Source organism: Ambystoma mexicanum, chromosome 9 (genome assembly GCF_040938575.1).
Source record: "Ambystoma mexicanum isolate Mex_15411 chromosome 9, UKY_AmexF1_1, whole genome shotgun sequence".
NCBI lineage: Eukaryota > Metazoa > Chordata > Amphibia > Caudata > Ambystomatidae > Ambystoma > Ambystoma mexicanum.
Window position 1 is genome coordinate 468,047,449 of NC_090931.1, and position 13,594 is coordinate 468,061,042.

The 13,594-nt window shown below is 48.0% G+C and overlaps 1 protein-coding gene across 3 annotated transcripts in view; it reads left to right on the plus strand.

Moving 5' to 3' along the window:
• Positions 1–4,843: 4,843 nt before the first annotated feature.
• NOS2 (nitric oxide synthase 2) overlaps positions 4,844–13,594 on the plus strand; it is a 206,535-nt gene continuing 197,784 nt past the window's right edge. The window contains exon 1 of one of the 3 annotated variants that reach the window (XM_069615011.1): positions 4,844–4,949. The gene's annotated coding sequence lies outside the window, so the exon portion shown is untranslated. The remainder of the gene's footprint in view (positions 4,950–13,594) is intronic. The other 2 variants (XM_069615013.1, XM_069615012.1) reach the window with 2 other exon arrangements.

Below are 13,594 nucleotides of genomic sequence, written 5' to 3' on the forward strand. Positions count from 1 at the left end.
TATTCAGGGCAATTGAGCAAGAGGAACTACAATGATAGAATCAGGTAGAAAAGGCTTAGGGTCAAGTCACTAGGTCAAAAGTCTTTTGCTCAAGATCACACGGTTCAGGGTAATTTGCAGTAAAGTTCATGCCACGGGTTCCGGACGAGGTTGGTTGGCAGAAAAGTTAGTTCAAAGAGATGAGAAGGACAAGCCCTCAGATTGGAGAAAGATTTCACACACTTTCCCTGTGGCTGAACGAAACGAACAACCAGATTTGCACAGTTCCTTAAAACAGAGAGGGAGCTGTAGCTGAGGCGGACGTTCCTGGTAGTTCCTGCAGGCTCACGGTTCCTGAAGCGACTGTCAGACTGACAAGAAGTAGGAAGACTGGAGGGTCCTGCACTACCCAGGGAAGAAACCATCAGCAGAGCAAAGCAACAAATAAAAGGTGCGCTCCTTAAAACCCAAACAGGGTCCGACCTTCCTGGCTATCCAGACCACTGTAGCTCCGTACAGCGAATTCGACCAGAGGAGGGGTCCTAGCTTGAAGTTTGGGCGAACTGGGTGGTCCCACCAGCTCAAGGGAAGAAGATTCCTGGAGGATCTTCTCTGTCATCGGATTCTGAAGATTCAGACCTGAAGCAGGGCTTCACCGGGAAGTTCAGTCGTTGCAGGGGTCCTCTTCTGTCAGCTCCTCATTGGTTCTTTCGTTCCAGTGGCGACTCTGCTCTTCCAGTCCAAGAGACCTGGTTTTTATGCAGTTTTCCCCCATTCCTACAGCCTGGCTGTCAATCACGCTGCAGTGTGGCTGTCCTGGCAAGGATAGTCACCCAGCCAATCAAACAGGAGTGTGACTTGGGTTAACAAGGGAACCCATGGCAGGAGTCCTAAGATCCCTCCATCACATCTTGCCTACCCAGACTTTCAGGCACCTTAAGGAGGCCTTCTGTGCAGAAGCCCGTGAAAAGACGGCAAACAAAGGAACCGAACCTGTTTTGGCGCGCAGAGAGAAAGACATTTACAAAAAGAAATGGTGAATAAACCCAGCCGGAACCGTAATAAAATATATATGGTCAAGCGGGTTTATGTTTGAGGCAAATATAAGAGCCTAAAACAGTACCATGGTTATTTAAGATAACCACGGTATAAAAAATAGGGTAGTTACGACTGCCACCAGCCAAGTGTTGATGCAAAGGGAGCGAAACAATGCTCCAAGAGACACAGACAAAAAGCGATAAGAATTAACCCTTTCCAATACTCCATGTAAGATGGGGCGTACTGGGTCAGTGGTTTAAAGTGACCAAATAAAGTTAATGGCAACTTTATCTTTTCTGGGGGATAGTAGTCAGCCCCAGAAAATGGAGTCAGTGGGAAGTCTCAAAGACAACCCTGTATCACTGCACTGAAGGTGCTGAGTAACACACATGAAAAATATGATGCCATGGAGTAGGTGAGGCTCCATTGCCCAAGATCACACAAAAAGTAGAAACACACACAGCAAAACACATGTACGAGTTGGAAAAAAGGCTCACACTCTTACCAGGTGAAAAACATAAACCCTAGAAATCCAGCAAAGCTGATGAGGGACTCATTAGGTAAGGGAAATCAACCATTTATGAGAATTCTCCCTAACACCAAACAAGGCTGAGCAGTTCGGGCTGGACTACCCCCTTGGGGGTGGGACCAAGCCTGATTTGCATATGGTCTTTCCCCTTTTGTAAAGGCTTGGCAGGCAAAGAACGGTGGTCTAGAGGGTTGCCCAGAGCAATGCCAGAGGTTAAGATTCATTCTAAACCTTTCAGCCATCACCTCTTTTGTTTTGCTATTGCCTGGCTTACGGATCACAGAATATCTATATTTGGATATCTGTGAGATTAGCCAAAGGAGCTGCCAGACTCCATAGCATCCTTGTGGATCTCTGTGCGTCTGTTCATGCTAACTGGTATCGTTGCATAGATATTCATGTAAAATTGCCTCCAGTGTGCTGTGTTAATATTGCTGTTTCCCTCCATGTCAGAGCCCCTCGGGGTACTGCAATATATAGAGAGATAGTACCAATGGTTACCAACTGTAATTCGGGAGTCATGTTATTAAAACTTGTGGTGTCATCAGTACATGTTACCCACTGGTTTCTTTCTTTTCTCTCAGGTTCCAAGTAAGGAATGGATGTCATGGTTTAAGGGCTCCTCATTGACAAACGCGTTGTGAAAAGGCCCTGTGGCAGCGCTCTTGATCCTCAATGCACAGCGCATGAAGGACAGTGGCGGATATGAAGTGACAAGGGTGCTTGCTGGGTTACCGCTTTGCTTGGATCCTTAAGATGGGGATTGTTTCAAGTAAATGCCATTGTTCCGATCGCTGACGAGAGACTAACGACACTGCCTTTTATGTATTGGGTCTGGCTGTGATTGGGTGGGTCAGAGGTCATGAACCCAGTAATTTATGGATCCACGCTTCATGTTGTCAGAAGTTGTTTAAATTTGTTTTTGAAAAGGTTTTCTTTATATGTAAAATCTTTTCTTTGCTGCTGGGCGATTAGATAAAGAAGATGAATGCATAATACTCGCCTCAGTGTCTTTAATAGAATCTGCAGCCCCAGTCAGGATAGTGAGGGGGATTAGCCATTGTGCTGGGTCTTCTCAGGTTGGTGGTGAATTTATGACCCTTTATATTTGCGCAACCAGTGCTGGTCATTGGGCCGGCTCTCGGCGGATCTGAGATCCGGCACCAGAAATGGAGCCGGATCTCGGGATCCGGCCAGAGTCAGCCGCCAAAGAGCATGAAACATCCTGGAAGACTTAAAAAAAAAAAAAAAAAGCCCACGAAGGCTGCATTGCCATTTTCCGCGGCTTTGGCACTGGTGTGTAATGCACAATGCTCACTACATGTACAACTGATTCCTTTCACTTGTACATGTAGCCAGCATTGTGTATTAGACACTAGGGCCAAAGCCAGCGGTAAAAGGCAATGCTGCCGTTGCAGGCGTTTTTTTATTTTTATTTTTTTAGTCTTACAACAAAAAAACAAAAAAAAAGCCTGAGACGGCAGCATTGCCTTTTACCACTGGCTTTGGCCCTGGTGTGTAATGCACAATGCTCGCTACATACTTGCCAACATTCTGTGACCAAAAAGATGTAGGATTTTTCAAGTTTCAAAATCAATAATTCGCATAAAAATGACATCACAGGAAAACACAAAACATACATTGTTGGCACCATTGAAGCATTCTAAAATACACAACCCATCAAACAGCACAACATGGAAAGATGTTCAAATGTTAAACATTTATAATTCCGAATGGTAAGTGAACACCAAATTCAATTACCTAACTTCACAGAAGGTAATCACACAGAGCTGGTAGGCAATGTTTTGCCACTGCTGAGTAGCATCAGCCTGGGCAATACATATGTATTCCTGCAGTTCAATTTGAACACTGAATGACATGGAGACTGATAACACCTCAGTCTGATAGGCAGATGCTGTGTGATGGTGTTACGTTCTTCCACTTGCCTTCACTGTTGGTTCACCTAAGGGATTTACCATTGCGTAGCTGTCAGGTCAGTGGATTGGTCTGAGTCCAATCAAAGTAACCACCTACCAGCCCACTGTACAGACAGACTAATTAATGTGTTGCATGCTTTGTCCACTTTAAAAAGCAGTAGGATGTCACCCAAATCAATAGGTGGTAGGACTGCTTAAAAAGCAGTAGCCTACTGCCTAAATCTGTAGGGTTGGCAAGTATGTTGCTACATGTACAATTGAAAGGAATCAGTTGTACATGTAGTGAGCATTGTGCATTACACACTAGGGCCAAAGCCGCGGTAAATGGCAATGCTGCCGTCGCGGGCGTTTTTTATTTTTTTTTTGTTTTAGGATTCCAGGAGTACTGGAAGCACGCTACGAGCCCCGCCCCCTCTAGACCACGCCCCCTCGGGCACCGCCCTCAACTCCTCCCCCACCCGGCCCTTATGTTGTGGGAAATCCCCCACCACATTTTTTCCATTTCCACCACTGCCCGCAACAGTGGTGTTTTTTGTGAATTTGATGTGGTTTGGCCGTTGATAGGCGTTTTCGGGGGTTGTATGGTGTTGTCCTCCCCATTTCCATATTTTTCCCCGTGTTCTTGCAGTTTTGCGTATTTCGCCCCCTTCGCAACTTACATTGGCTCTTCTTGGCGCTAATGTGGAGTTACTGGCGCAGGGCAGGGCGCTAAGTACAGAGGGTCAGCGCAAAGTGTAATCTATGAATCGCTTTTTGGCAAAATAGCCTGTCAAACCGTTTTGTCAATGACGACTACCACATTTCTAACTGCACAACATCTGTAACGGGATCCTTTGATAACTGAAAGATTTGCCTAACTCCGATCTAACCAAAGCAGTGGACAGATTTTCAAACATATGCTCAGCGCAACCTCGTCACAGCCAAGATCAATGGCCAAAACAGGCGGAGGGTTTGCCACGCTCTCCCACTCCGGGAAATGCCACCGACTCTCGCACCTTTCACGCCCACGCCTCTGTCTCCGGGAAAAGGAGCCTTGGCCAAGCCAGGCATGACCTCAGAGTCACTTGTATATCGAGCTCAGTTGCTTGTCACAACAAACTTCCGCGTACACCCAGGAAACATTCAGACAGAAAAAATGCACAGCGTGTTTAGATGCAGCGAACACCCGAGAAAACGAGACATGCTCCAGCGTCACCGGTAATTAATCGGGTGATGCGCAGTCACTCTACTCTATCCCCTGACGGACACTCCCCTCAGCCTGCAGCATTGGAAAGGCCGCAACTCTGGGGATTTTTTTCTCCCTGTAATGGAGAGCTTAGGTCACTCTAATTTGCATATAGATATGGTCGCGCGGGCTATAAAGACCTGGAAAGGTCCTCTGCAAAGTGGAAAGAGCAACAGTGCAAGAGAGACGCAACACTGTGTGCCAGACACGAGGTCGGACAGACAGGCGTTGTGTGGATAAAGTAAGGGGTTCAAATTGTATAGGTGCTTCTCATATTATATGATGTTATGTGTTATAGGTTATGTTGTATAGTGTCAGTGTGTGTATGTTGTCTGGGCTATGCTACGTTAATGTCATATGGTGCTGTGTTATGTGATTCTGTGTGTTATGTATCAGTGTTACATGATGTTATGTTCTATGTTCTGTTAAGCCGTTTTCTAGAGTGCCATATGCAACACCAGGAAACTGGTTGCAATCAATACCCAGGCTAGCTGGAACGGGCAGGAATGAATCCATGTTGACTCTTGCTATTACAATGTGAGAAATTGGCCGATTCTGCCATTCGCCAAACCATGAGCTGGTAAATGGAGAGGTTTTCGCGCAATTCCCAGTAAGGCTACTGCGCAGGACGAACGGTTTTGAAGCAGAGCTGCCCTTAAAACACAGACAAGCCACCCCCCTCCCCCAATCTCCAAGGTGTTGCTTGGTTTGCGCATCTCGGAGAGAGAGGGCACGTGGCTCTTTCCCCCTGCCCTTCTCGCGAGACCCCTGAAAGCCCTCCCGTGGTTCGCTCACTAGAAGCCCCGACGCAGGGCGTGCGACTAGTCTTCTTTCATTGCTGTAAGCCACAGTGTCCTCCCAGAACCCATCCGGAAATTGGCGTATTGGCCTCGTCGCAGTACTCGTTTTTTGGTGGAAGAAATATTGAAATATTTTTTAAACTTGATTCACCCAATTCGTCCCATCCCTTTTACTTATTCTAAAACGATATGATGTATCTTTGCATCTTTAAATACTATTTGTATCTTCCTGGGCGTTTAGGGCCTCTGGGTGAATTCTGCTTTCATCTTAACCCGCCGAAAACCTTTATTGCAACTATAGTTCTTTGATCACCTCAAGCTTTTAGACACAAACCAAATAGCATTAACCAGATAGCCACAGGGACTTCCACTTTGTACATTTTAATTGTTTGTTTTATCCAACAAATTGTGTCCTCTAGGTTATTCCCTCACAATTTGCATCAATATTCCACTATCTTCCATTTAAACCATTCCCCATTCGAAGTCCAACTAAACTTGGCAATTCTACCAAGAATGCAAAATAAGCAAATATAATTTAGAATTGCATTGAAAGTCATTTATCAGTATCAAGTCTCTAAAACTGGACATATATCAACATACCATTACATTCTGGTCAGGTCTTTTGTTAGCCAATGGATACAGATGGCCGGTTTTATCACCAGTTATTCAGATAAAGTGCTGTTCATTTCACCAGCACAACTAATGCATTTTAGTTTTGCATCAAGCAGTGCATCATGGGATCAATGGGATAGTTTGGTGAGGCAGAACATAGTTGAAACATCTACCTTGAGGACGCAGGCGTGAGGGAATATTGTGATCTAATCATATTACATGAATTGCAAATATGAATTTGTGGACATAAATATTACAAACACACTTAACTTAAAACAGACTTTCTTTTTGGAAGGGGGCGTGACCCCGCTACCCAATTACAGAAGAAATGTCCAATACTCGGAAACTCTCTTTCCGGGGTTGGGAGTTCTATAAATCTCTAACACAAGAGCACACCACCAAAAGCAATCCAAAATGTGATGTCTTCACCCAAACTGAAAGCACGTTCATAAATGAAAAGTACCTTGTTTGTTCACTTTTCACCACAGTATTCTATCCTGTAACTGCTCAGAGTCCAGATTGAATCCCCATATATCTCCAAGATGGGACCATCTGAGCACCTGCTCCGATAAGAGCATCAAATGATGTTGTTCTCACTGATGACAACAGAGACATTTGGAAAGTGCAAGCATTGTACCAAGAAAAATACAGTAATAAGACAATCTGAGAGACCATTGTTCTTTATCGTTATCAGCGTATGAGACAATCTTGGAATCTATCATTCTGTATCATTTTCTAGGTGGTGAGATAATCCAGGAATCTATGGGCCTCATTCCGAGTATGGCGGTAAGGGATAGCGGCCACCGCTAACGAGAGCGGTGGCGGTAATCCCTTACCGCCATACTCCGAGTTCCCTTAGCGCCATGGTGCTTTTAACACCTGCTTTTAGCAGGCGTTTATTTATTTATTTATTTATTTGCATTTATAAAGCGCACAGAACTGCCCTGGGGCATCGTGGCGCTGTTACAGCAGACTTAGTCATGAACACAAGCATAGGAATGTGTTTACAGATGTAAACCGAGTTACCGAGTACATTTCACATTGGTAATAAACATTGAGCTTAGAGGTTATGCTATGCTGTGGTTACAATGCAAGCATGAGAGTGCATGTGGAAGACTTTAGCGGAATAGGAGGGTTTTGAGGTTTTTACGGAAGGTATGGTATGATTTTTCGTTCCTTAGTGAGGTAGGTAAGGAGTTCCAGTTTTTAGGTGCGAGGTGTTGGAAGCTGGTTCCTCCCGCCCTGGATCTTTGAAACGTGGGGACATCAATCATGTTGGTGCGGTGAGCTCTGGTGGGTCTGATGGAGGCTTTCGGTGTGATTCTTTCTGCGAGATAGGGTGGGGCATCCAGGGATAGGCATCTATGTGTGATGGTCATGGCTTTGAAAAGTATGCGTTCCTTCACGGGTAGCCAGTGGGCATCTTTCCTTGCTTGCGAGATGTGTTCTCTTTTTGGAATGGACAGTGCTGCCCGGAGCGCATTGTTTTGCGTGATTTGGAGTTTTTTTAGGTTGTGGGCGGAGGTGCCTAGGAACAGGGCATTACAGTAGTCTAGTTTTGTACCTATAGTGGCTCTGGCGATGGACAGGCAGTTTTTGGCGGAGAGAAAAGGCTTGACAGCATTTATCATCTTGGTGGTAAGTGCCGAGGAAGAGGCTATGGCGTTGACCTGGCGAGACATAGATAGTGAGGCATCTAGGTGAACGCCTAAGGTTTTAACAGTCTTGGAGACTGAGATGGTGGAGTTGTCGATGTTGAAGGATTTGTATTGGGGGGGGAGTTTGTTGAGAATTTCATTGGTCCCTACTATGAGGATTTCGGTTTTGTCCCCGTTTAGGCAGAGGCCGTTGGCCGCCATCCAGGTTTGGATGGCTGTGTAGATTTTGGTTAATGCTGTCGCATCTTCTTCGTAGGTCCCAGTTAGAGGGAGTAGTACCTGCGTATCGTCTGCGTAGTTGGTATACGCTATGTTACGACAGTCGAGGTCATTGAAGAGAGGAAGGGTGAATATATTGTAGAGAGTGGGGGCGGTGCAGGAGCCTTGTGGGACGCCGCAGTGGATGGTGGTAGGGGTTGCCGAGGCAGTGTCTGAGAAGACTTTCATGAGTCTGCCATTTAGGAATGAGGCCACCCATGCAATGGCTTCCGGGGAGAAGTGTGCTTCATTTTTTAGGTGCATGCCTAGGATATCGTGGTTGACAAGGTCAAAGGCGGCAGATAGATCCAGTAGGAGAAGGAGTGCCGGTTTGCCTTTATCCATAGTGTCAGCAAGCTGTATTTTCAGATCAAGTAGGGCTGACTCAGTTCCGTGACCTGGTCGGAAGCCTGACTGTCTTTTTCCTAGGATATGGTTGGTTTCGAGATAATCCTGGATTTGTGTGTAGGCCATTTTATCCAGTATCTTGAGCAGGAAAGGCACAGTGGTGATGGGCCTGTAGTTGGTAGCTACTTCAGGGTCGAGGGTGGTTTTTTTTAGAAGCGGGCGCACCCAGGCTTCTTTTAGACTGTCAGGGACAGTGTTGGTTTTGAAAGAGGCATTAATGAATGATTTAAGGAAAGGGGCGAGTGTTTCAGTGCAGTCTTTGATCAGGCTGGCGGGGCAGGGGTCTCCTTTACAATTGGATGGTTTGATCTTGTTCATTATCTCAATAACTTCGTGTTCTGTGACTTCCCTGAATTTGAACGGGGTAGTGGGGGCTTTGGTGGATGTGGTTCCCGAACTAGGGGTGGGCATGTGGCTCGTGGTGGTGGGAGATTTGAGGTGCAGTGATAGGTTTTTGTGGTGCTCCTTAATTTTTGTTTGTAGGAGTTCAATTTTATTTAACAAGGCAGATTGTATGGAGTTGCACCAGAATTGGTCTTTAACAATGTCTTGTGATTTGGTGGCCGGTGTGGTGAGTTCGTTGAAAATGGCGAAGAGTTCTTTGGATTCGGAGCTTGCATTAGCAATTCTATCATTATAAGAGACTGATTTAGCTGTGATTATGGCTTTTTTGTATTGGGCAGTGATTTTTTTGTAGGAGGATAGGGTGGCTGGGGAAGGCGATTTCTGCCAGGAGTTTAGAGCTTTTCTTTTCTGTGAGCGGAGTTCTTTGAGTTCAGTGGAGAACCAGGTATTTGAGTGTTTGATAGTTTTGGCTTTTTTGGTCTGCAAGGGGGCAATGGCGTCAATGGCGGTGCTTATGGTGCTCTTGTAGATATCTGCTAATTCTGACGGGTCAGATGACTTGAGGTCTGTGGAGAGGATGTGAAGGTGGGGTGTAATTTTATCTTTAGTGAGATTTTTTACACATCTTGCCAGTGCTGGGGGGATGGGGTTAGGTTTGTTTGTGTTAGATACAGCGGGAATAAAGAAGTGAATGAGGTGGTGATCTGACCAAGGAGTCGGGGTGATGGAGCTAATGTCGACGTGACAGTTGTGGTCAGCTATCCAGTCCAGGATACGGCCTTTGTTGTGTGTGGGTGAGGTTATTTTTTGGTCGAAGCCTAGTTCTTTTAAGGCTAGTGCAAGAGATTTAGCAGGCTTGTCCTTTTTATCGTTATACCCCAGGTTAAGGTCACCTAGAAGGATGCTTTTGGAGGTGAGTTTTAGGTTTTCTGTTAGGCGGTGTACAAGGTTCTCATGGAACTCTGTTAGGGGGCCGGGCGGGCGGTAGACTAGGTTGAAGGTGATGGTGGAGTTAGGGGAGAGGGCAATTTTTATAGCTAGAGAGTCTATGTTGTCACCTAGATTGGAGGTGATTTGTCTGGCCTCGAGGTGATCTTTCAGGATGAATGCTACCCCACCACCTACTGAGGAGAGGCGGTCTTGCCGGATAATGGCGTACCCCTGTGGGATAGTAAGGTTGAGGGCTGGCCCTGCAGCGCTGTGCAGCCATGTCTCGGTGATGGCTAAGATGTCGAGGTCCAAGCTAATTAGGAGTTCGTGAATTTCAATGGCATGGGCAGGGATGGATCTGGCGTTTATGAGGGCACACTGTAGGTTGTGTGTGTGTTGGGCCGAGGTAGGGGTGGTGTTGAGTGGTGTCGCCGGGATGGGGTGCGGCATGGTGGGTTTAGGTAAGGGTGTTTTGACTGTAAGGGATGGCGTGTTAGGCGTGTTAAGAGTGGTGGGAGGTGCTTGGTGGGTGAGTCTGGGGTATCTAGAACGGAGACCTAGGAGTTGGTTCCTGGTGTGGATGGGTCTGGTGTAGGAAGTTATGCTGGGTGAAGGATGACGTGCTGTGGGGATGCTTTCAGTGAAGAATGATGGTAGGAAGTAGGTGGGAGGAATGTTGGAGAGGAATGCCAGTGGGGCAGCTGGTGAGCTGGTGGATTGTTGAGGCATGGCGAGGGTATCGTTCAACATGGCACAACTAGAAACAGAATGCAATGTGGGCAGCAAAATCAGGGCACAGTATGCGACCATAAGGCACAACACAATAGTGTGGTCTAGATACGACCATAAGGCACAACACAATAGTGTGGTCTAGATATGACCATAAGGCACAACACAGTAGTGTGGTCACTATGCGACCATAAGGCACAACACAGTAGTGTGGTCTAGATACGACCATAAGGCACAACACAGTAGTGTGGTCTAGATACGACCATAAGGCACAACACAGTAGTGTGGTCACTATGCGACCATAAGGCACAACACAGTAGTGTGGTCTAGATACGACCATAAGGCACAACACAGTAGTGTGGTCTAGATACGACCATAAGGCACAACACAGTAGTGTGGTCTAGATACAACCATAAGGCACAACACAATAGTGTGGTCTAGATACGACCATAAGGCACAACACAGTAGTGTGGTCTAGATACGACCATAAGGCACAACACAATAGTGTGGTCTAGATACGACCATAAGGCACAACACAGTAGTGTGGTCTAGATACGACCATAAGGCACAACACAGTAGTGTGGTCACTATGCGACCATAAGGCACAACACAGTAGTGTGGTCTAGATACGACCATAAGGCACAACACAGTAGTGTGGTCTAGATACGACCATAAGGCACAACACAGTAGTGTGGTCTAGATACGACCATAAGGCACAACACAATAGTGTGGTCTAGATACGACCATAAGGCACAACACAGTAGTGTGGTCTAGATACGACCATAAGGCACAACACAGTAGTGTGGTCTAGATACGACCATAAGGCACAACACAGTAGTGTGGTCACTATGCGACCATAAGGCACAACACAGTAGTGTGGTCTAGATACGACCATAAGGCACAACACAATAGTGTGGTCTAGATACGACCATAAGGCACAACACAGTAGTGTGGTCACTATGCGACCATAAGGCACAACACAGTAGTGTGGTCTAGATACGACCATAAGGCACAACACAGTAGTGTGGTCACTATGCGACCATAAGGCACAACACAGTAGTGTGGTCTAGATATGACCATCGGGCACAACACAGAGACTACACAGTATTACAGTGGTCGCTGGGCGACCGTGGTAACGGTGCTATTGTCAGATGGCAGCATATTGCAGAGCAAGGCAAGAGCATGGTTGGTTGGCTATGGATTGTGCATTAAGTATTTTGTTGCAGTTCAGAAGCACAACGGTGCATGTGGGACCTTGGGCGTAGCAATGTTAGGAGGTGCTAGGTCAGGGCTCTAGCTCGAGGGTCGGGAGTGGATAGTGGAGGAGGGGGGCAGTATGCTTACCCTGTAGGTGGACGGCAAGGGGTCCTGGCTCTAAGCTCGACTATGCACTCCACCTGGAGCAGCACGGGCAGAGTTTGTGGCCCCTGGCTCCTGATGCTCCAAACAGGCCCTCAACAGGCCTTAGAGTGGCCTTTGCGCTGGCCGCCGGCGTGATCCGCCTGCCGGCGGTTACAGCTGATTTTAGCGAGGCTCAGCCTCGGTTTCAGGCCGCGCTGCGCCCGGCATGCGTGGGTCAGGCGGCGTGTGGGGACAGGGTCAGGCAGGCCCTGTCTGTGCTCCTCGTCGTCTCGTGGTTTCGCCGCTGGGCTGGGGTGCTGGGGGGGCTCCTGCCCTCGCCCCACGGTGTGGAAGAGTGAGTGAGGGGGTAAGCAGGCCTCAACAGGCCTTAGAGTGGCCTTTGCGCTGGCCGCCGGCGTGATCCGCCTGCCGGCGGTTACAGCTGATTTTAGCGAGGCTCAGCCTCGGTTTCAGGCCGCGCTGCGCCCGGCATGCGTGGGTCAGGCGGCGTGTGGGGACAGGGTCAGGCAGGCCCTGTCCGTGCTCCTCGTCGTCTCGTGGTTTCGCCGCTGGGCTGGGGTGCTGGGGGGGCTCCTGCCCTCGCCCCACGGTGTGGAAGAGTGAGTGAGGGGGTAAGCAGGCCTCAACAGGCCTTAGAGTGGCCTTTGCGCTGGCCGCCGGCGTGATCCGCCTGCCGGCGGTTACAGCTGATTTTAGCGAGGCTCAGCCTCGGTTTCAGGCCGCGCTGCGCCCGGCATGCGTGGGTCAGGCGGCGTGTGGGGACAGGGTCAGGCAGGCCCTGTCCGTGCTCCTCGTCGTCTCGTGGTTTCGCCGCTGGGCTGGGGTGCTGGGGGGGCTCCTGCCCTCGCCCCACGGTGTGGAAGAGTGAGTGAGGGGGTAAGCAGGCCTCAACAGGCCTTAGAGTGGCCTTTGCGCTGGCCGCCGGCGTGATCCGCCTGCCGGCGGTTACAGCTGATTTTAGCGAGGCTCAGCCTCGGTTTCAGGCCGCGCTGCGCCCGGCATGCGTGGGTCAGGCGGCGTGTGGGGACAGGGTCAGGCAGGCCCTGTCCGTGCTCCTCGTCGTCTCGTGGTTTCGCCGCTGGGCTGGGGTGCTGGGGGGGCTCCTGCCCTCGCCCCACGGTGTGGAAGAGTAAATACCATGGCGCTAAGGGACCTTGATGTTAATTACGCCACCGTAATTTACGGTGGCGTAATTGACGCCTTCCCCACTCCCATTATGCCCTATGGGGCAAGAATGGGAATGGGGAAGGGTAAATGGGGATTGGGGAATTACCGCCCCGCCAACCTTGGAATGGGGCGGTAATTCCGCCAACCACCAAGGCGCTGCCGGTCCGGGTACGGCGTCAACCAAGGCGTTAATAGCGCCATTGGTTAGCACCGTACTCGGAATGAGGCCCTATATCTCCATGTCATTTTCAGAGTAGTGAGAGAACCTTGGAAAAACATTCTGTTTCATTGTCATAGTGAGGAGACAAGCTTTGAATCTATTGTTATGTGTCGCTTTTATGTTATTGACACAATCTTAAAATCTACTGTTAAATCTTGATTTTAGATTAGTGAGACAGTCTAAGAAATTATAGTTGTGTATCACTTTCAGAGTAGTGAGACAATAAAGCAATGTATCCCCCGTTATCATTTTCAGAGTACTGATCTAATGTTGGGAGCTCATTCCTTCTTATTTTTTATATAGTAGCAGAAGAATTTGAAATATATAGTTCTGCATGATTTTCAGAATCACCTTGGAATGTGTTTTGAACTTTTAACTGAATGGAAACCATCAGTGG